Source organism: Vulpes lagopus, chromosome 1 (genome assembly GCF_018345385.1).
Source record: "Vulpes lagopus strain Blue_001 chromosome 1, ASM1834538v1, whole genome shotgun sequence".
Classification (NCBI taxonomy): domain Eukaryota; kingdom Metazoa; phylum Chordata; class Mammalia; order Carnivora; family Canidae; genus Vulpes; species Vulpes lagopus.
The window spans coordinates 51843647-51849739 of NC_054824.1; positions in this window are offsets into that span (position 1 = coordinate 51843647).

The following is a 6093-nucleotide window of genomic DNA, read 5'->3' on the forward strand; positions in this document are numbered from 1 at the left end:
TTTGCCAAGTTAGAAACAAGTAGTTTTCTTTAGCTATTATTTCTTAAAATAAGTTTTCTGCCTGCCCCTTTCTCTCTTCTTTTTCTGGGATACTTATAATGGGGAAAATTGATGTTTTCCTATAAATCATTTAAGCTCTCCTCATTCTTTTTCTTTTTGCTCTTCTGATTGGATAAATTCCACTGCCTTGTCTTCAAGTGCTCTGATCCTTTTCTCTGCTTCGTCTTGTCTGTTGTTAAAACCCCTCTATTGAATTCACATACACATAGAATATAACTATAGTTCATCTGACAGACTTATTTCAGATTTTTAAATATCTTAAGTAATGTAGAAAGTGAGAAATTTCACATTTATAAGTGAAAGCTTAAATCAATTCTCTTCCAGATCATAAAGTACAATTATTAATAAAAGCTACTGAATTAAGAATTCAATGAATCTCAGCCCTGACTCTTCAACAAAATAATGTTGGATATCAAAATGTTTACCTCTTTCATCCCTGTTTCTCATCCTAACTGGAGCAGATGGGGTAAAAAAAAAGTACATAAGGTCTCTGACAACTCTAAAAGGACTACAATTATACTTCTTCCTCAAAATGTTCTCATTAGTATACTTTTTAATAAAAGTAAATGGCACAAAGTCCATCATAAGTAAATGATCCTATTAAGTTTTCATTTTTATAAACATTTCTCTTTCATGATTCACAGTGAGCACACCTCAGTTTTTCCATTATCAGTTTTTCTCTCCCCCACCCTAATGTAACTATCATCATCAAATCTATTTGCCACACAATATTTACCTGTTCATGACTTCTTATATTTCTTTCTTTAGTTCATTTGGCTCATTTCTGTCTACTTTCCTTAGAAAGCATATTTCAAAGGCAGAAATTGTCTATTTTAATAGACTTATTGGCAGTCATAGACAATCCAAATAATTAAACACTATCTCTAATAAAATAGTAATTTATAGAAATGGAAGAATGAAAAAATATCAAACTATTATTGTTGAATCTGCCTTTTTATTATCCAAGCAGATAATATTTATGTAAAGGACATGTTTTAATACTTATACAATAAAGTTTTAATATTTATAATACTTATTTAATATTTTGGTATGTTTTACAAGTCACTTATACATAATTTTGTATTTATATAATCCTTCTAAACCTGAGAAAACAAATATCAAATTTGACCCATGTCAATCCCTCTTGGGAGGCCAGCACAATTAGGCAATGCTATGACTAAGAGCAGCCACGAAGAGAAAGGGGGAAAAGAAGCCAAGATCATCCCAAGGCAGGACATTTCACTCCAGGGAGGTAGCTGGACCTATGACTTAATTGGGAATAAAAAACAAGTTGCCCTCCAAATATGGGACTGGGAGTAATATTTATATTTCACCATGACTACCTACCTGATCTTTGCTGCTGAGGAAGGAAGCTAGTGTGTGTGTATGTGTGTGCATGCATGTATCTATAGACCAAAGAGCGGGGAGTGGAAAATGTACCAAGGAGACAGCCAAAGGGGAAATGGTTTTTAAGAAACAAACCAATTCAGGGGAAAAGGATAATTATGCATAGAGTGGGAAATAAAATGTACAGATAGCATGAAAACTTAAAATACTATGAAAAGAAATAATCGTTATTATTTTTATGTTGTGGAGTATGTTGAAGCTTTATTACTGGTATGGTCAGTTATCTGCTTAGCAATGTATATGTTTTCAAAGTGTGTAAGTGCCTTATGTAAACACAGGACTTTCTATTAAAACTTTTCTATAAAATCAGTGAAACAGTTGGGCACATAAGCTAGCTCTGTACCATATTTAAATTATGTAGTAGACAAATTCTCATATGGCTCTAATTAATTATCTCCACATCTTGATATTCATCTTCTATTATTCCTTCCTCTTGAGTATATGCTGGACTTATTGACTTACTTGTAATGAATGAAAAATACAGCAAAAGTCATTGGATATCACTCCTGATAGTGATTATAAGAAGGGTATGTATGGCTTCCATCTTGGGTGCTCTCTGTCATTCTCTTGGATTGCTTCCTCTTGGGAAAGCCAGCTGCCATGCCCTGAGAGCTCTGTGGAGCGGTCCACATGAGTAAGCTTGGAAGCAAATCTCCTGAAGCATGTAAATAGCCACTGGAGTGAGTTTGGAAGCAAATTCTCTCCCAGTTGAGCCTTGAGATGACTGCAGGTCTAACTGACATCTTGGTTACAACCTCATGAGAGACTGAACCAGAACCACCAGCTAAGCTGTTTCCAGATCACTGACACAGAAACTTTGAGATAGTAAACGTTTATTGTGTTAAGCTGCTAAGTTTAGGGTAATTTGTTGCAAAGTAATAGATAACTAATACAAATCAAAACAGGTAACACAAAACATAGCTGAAATGCTACATGAAGTGCAACAGAAGTGTCAGATTCAAGGTAGGCAGAAGGTTGTACAGGACTGAGATGAAGAGTACTCACTAAGCACCTGTGTTGTTCTAGTAGGCACAATGCCAAGCACCATACAAACACATCTTAGGTTCTTCTCATTACACTGTAATACTGGCCTCATTATCCCCACATCACACATGACTAACCTGATATTCTGAGGGGTTAAATACTTTGCCTAACTTTATACTGCCAATAAGTGGTAGATGCTGAGTTTTGAACTTTCCCTATCTTCTAGATGATAGATAGATAGATGATAGATAGATGATAGATAGATAGATAGATAGATAGATAGATAGATAGATAGATAGATAATAGATAGATTAGATTAGATAATAGCTCCAAAGTTTCTGCTTTTATTACAACCCTAACTGCAATGAGTAAGGCAAGCAAGTGCTTCATAACACTGACAATGAGTGAAAATGAACCCAGCTGAGCCTTTCGGACACAGACCCACCACATTTTATGTGATCACAGCTGAGGTAGTATGAGTAGAGCACTGCGGGAACATGAAGAGAGCAACTGCTTGTACTATGGATGAGTGTGGGAAGAAGATGTAGGGAGAATCCTACAGAGGGGGTTATGTTAGGAATGAACAACACAACTTCTTTGTTACCCCAGCAGGGCCTGGGCTCTAGAATCAAACTAACATGGGTTCACACCAGTTATTGGCTCTGTGACCTAGACAAGTTACTTCTTGCCACCATGGTTTCTTTATCTATACTGATTAAATGAGGCAATGCATTTAAATTGCTTGGCAGAGGTCCGGGTATATAGCAAACACTTAACAGATGTCCACAATTAATAATGCTATTGTTTTCTCTTCAAAAATGACTTTCTGGGCAGCATGGGTGGCTCAGTGGTTTAGCACCGCCTTCGGCCCAGGACATGATCCTGGAGACCCGGGATCGAGTCCCACGTCAGGCTCCCTGCAGGGAGCCTGCTTCTCCCTCTGCCTGTGTCTCTGCCTCTCTCTCTCTCTCTGTGTCTCTCATGAATAAATAAATAAAATCTCTTTTAAAAAAATGGACTTTCTTTTCATTGAGTGTCTTATTACTACTATCACTTTCTATACTTATCAGTCTGAGTGATTTTTTAAGGGGGGAAAATATTTCCCTGTGCTAATTGGACAAGAGTTGAAGAAATTAAAAAGAGAATATGAGAAGGAAAAGGTGAGTGAAAACAAAATGTATGTGATTGGGAGGTAATGATTGCATATAAGGCCAGTGACTGTCTCTGGGAATAGAGGCAGGGAGGGAGGCTGCCATGTGTACTCTCCCTGTGGGGAGTAAAGACTGTGCATTTTTCATATTGTCACAATACCATCAGGGCCACAGTCATTCAAAGAGTATACAATGGACTCATTCATTCTTCAGCAAATACTATGGAAACTTCTTGTACACCATCAGGCTTCCATGAGGATAGCATCACAGAGCCTATATACTAATAAGGCAAGACAGGCAATCAACACATAACATACAAAATAAAACTGTATGCAGAAAGGATGAATACATTTGGAATATGACAACTGCTAGGGAGACATTAAAGCAGGAAAATAAGCTGGAAAGACAAAGGAGAGCATTGTGTTGTTTTAGCTAGGATGATCAGAAAACTCCTAAATGAAGCAAGAGATGCAGCTGACAGCAACACGCCCCCTTCAGTGCCCTGCGGTCAGAGCCTGTGACACACACAAGTACTGAATCAAGGGACAGGAAGGAATGAGAAAAGTAGGTGTTGGTTAGTTACCAAGTGTCTGATAATTAACTTCTGAAGTGTAAAGCCTATGATTTCTTCTGCAAATAGCTTTAAAAATATATTTAATAATCATTTATAAGAAAGGAAAAGTATGATTTACTCATCTCCTAGAATTCCAAACATGTTGTTCTTCATATACATTGATCTGCCAATCTTCCCTGTTTTGCTTGCAAGGCTGTCCAGGAATACTATGGTGAAGCCAGTGGGGATCTGAGGGTGCATTTGTATGATTCTGCAGGGGAGTGCCTTCCCAAATTTTGTATCCCAGGCTCCTCACTGGCCTCACCATAGTCCCAGCCTTGATTGTTTAATTGATTGGCTCTGTTAATGGGCTGGGTTTTGCTTTTGCATAGTATTGACTTTTTAAAAAAAATTGGTATGTACTTCTTATTAAAAATGTCAATCAATACAAAAAATTAAAGGGGGAAAGTAATAAAGCACCCCATATCCTTACTACCCAGAAATAACTAGTATTAATAATTGGTATACATTGTTATAAACTCTCTATGCATATATAGAGAAAGGAGGTTGGTAGATATATAAGCAATAGAATTAGTCAAAGAGATAAACAGGTATAAATAGAATTTATTTTATGAAGGGAGGATAATGCTATATATGATTTTTTAAGAAAAAAAATTAAATCTGATTTTCTCTTAAATTAAACTTAAATTACAGGAATGACTGAAGCTTAGGTAAATGTTTCTTTACCCAAAAGGCATTTTATTTCCCAAGAGGTTTTTCTAAAATTAAAAAAAAAATCGTTATTGAAATTATTCAAGTGTGGAGAGTGTTAGTGAGAATGACAAGGGTGAGGAGAAGAGCTAGATTTTTCCAATTCAGTGTTGGTTTGCTCCATTTAGGAAAGATGAGATAATTAGTACACTCTTCCTCCAGATTTCTGATTTTTTAATTTCTTTTTATATTCTATTCTGAAACCATAATTGACCCAGTAATCTAGAGATAAATTCTGCAATTGATTCACATTAGTTTCCCTGTTTGGGCCCTTTGCCCCCTACAGAATAATCAGCTTTTCAACACCTCAGTTTTAAATATGAATGAACAATCAAAGGGCACTTTTGGGGATTCCTCCTATATTAAATAGAGGAACCAAGATAATTTTTTTTAAATTAAAAGACCCTTAGAGGAGATAAGAAAAGGTAATTAGAGTTCTACTTTTAGTTTCTGATGTGAGAGTATAAAAGACTCCACAGACCTACTGCTCAGCAAAACTTGTGTTCAAAAACAAAATTATGTTCAAAATCAACTATTTAAAATCTCTGGACATTATACTAAGGGCAAAGGGCAAATGAAGACACATTTATTTAAGAAAATCTGCTAAAACTTCACAAAAACAAGAGTCTCTGGTATTTGAACCAAGACCTACTCTTTTCCGTCCTTCTCAGCTCATAGAGATAGCAACTACATTCCAGCTCCCTGTGCCCCCAGTTCCTAGTCAGAGGACCATATTCTCAGAAGGACATCACTTTCCAATGCATCTCTGACACCAATGTTGCTCTGATACCAAAACCAAACAAAAACAACAGAAAATTACAACCAAATACCTCTTCTAAATATGGATATGAGAATTGTCAACAAAATGCTAAGAAACTTATGAAGAGGCATATAAAATAGAAACAAAAATTGTATATATATATAATTGCATATGTGAAATAAATTATACATTTAAATAAAAAGAATTACACACCATGTCCCACTGGGATTTATCCCAGGAATTAGTACCCCAAAATCAACTAATATAGTACACCATATCCATACAAAAAAAAAATCACATAATCATCTCAATAAACACAAGAAAAACATTTGCAAAATGCAACACCCTTTCATGATTAAACAATGGTAGAAAACTGGATGCTATCCCTATAAGATCAGGGACAAGAT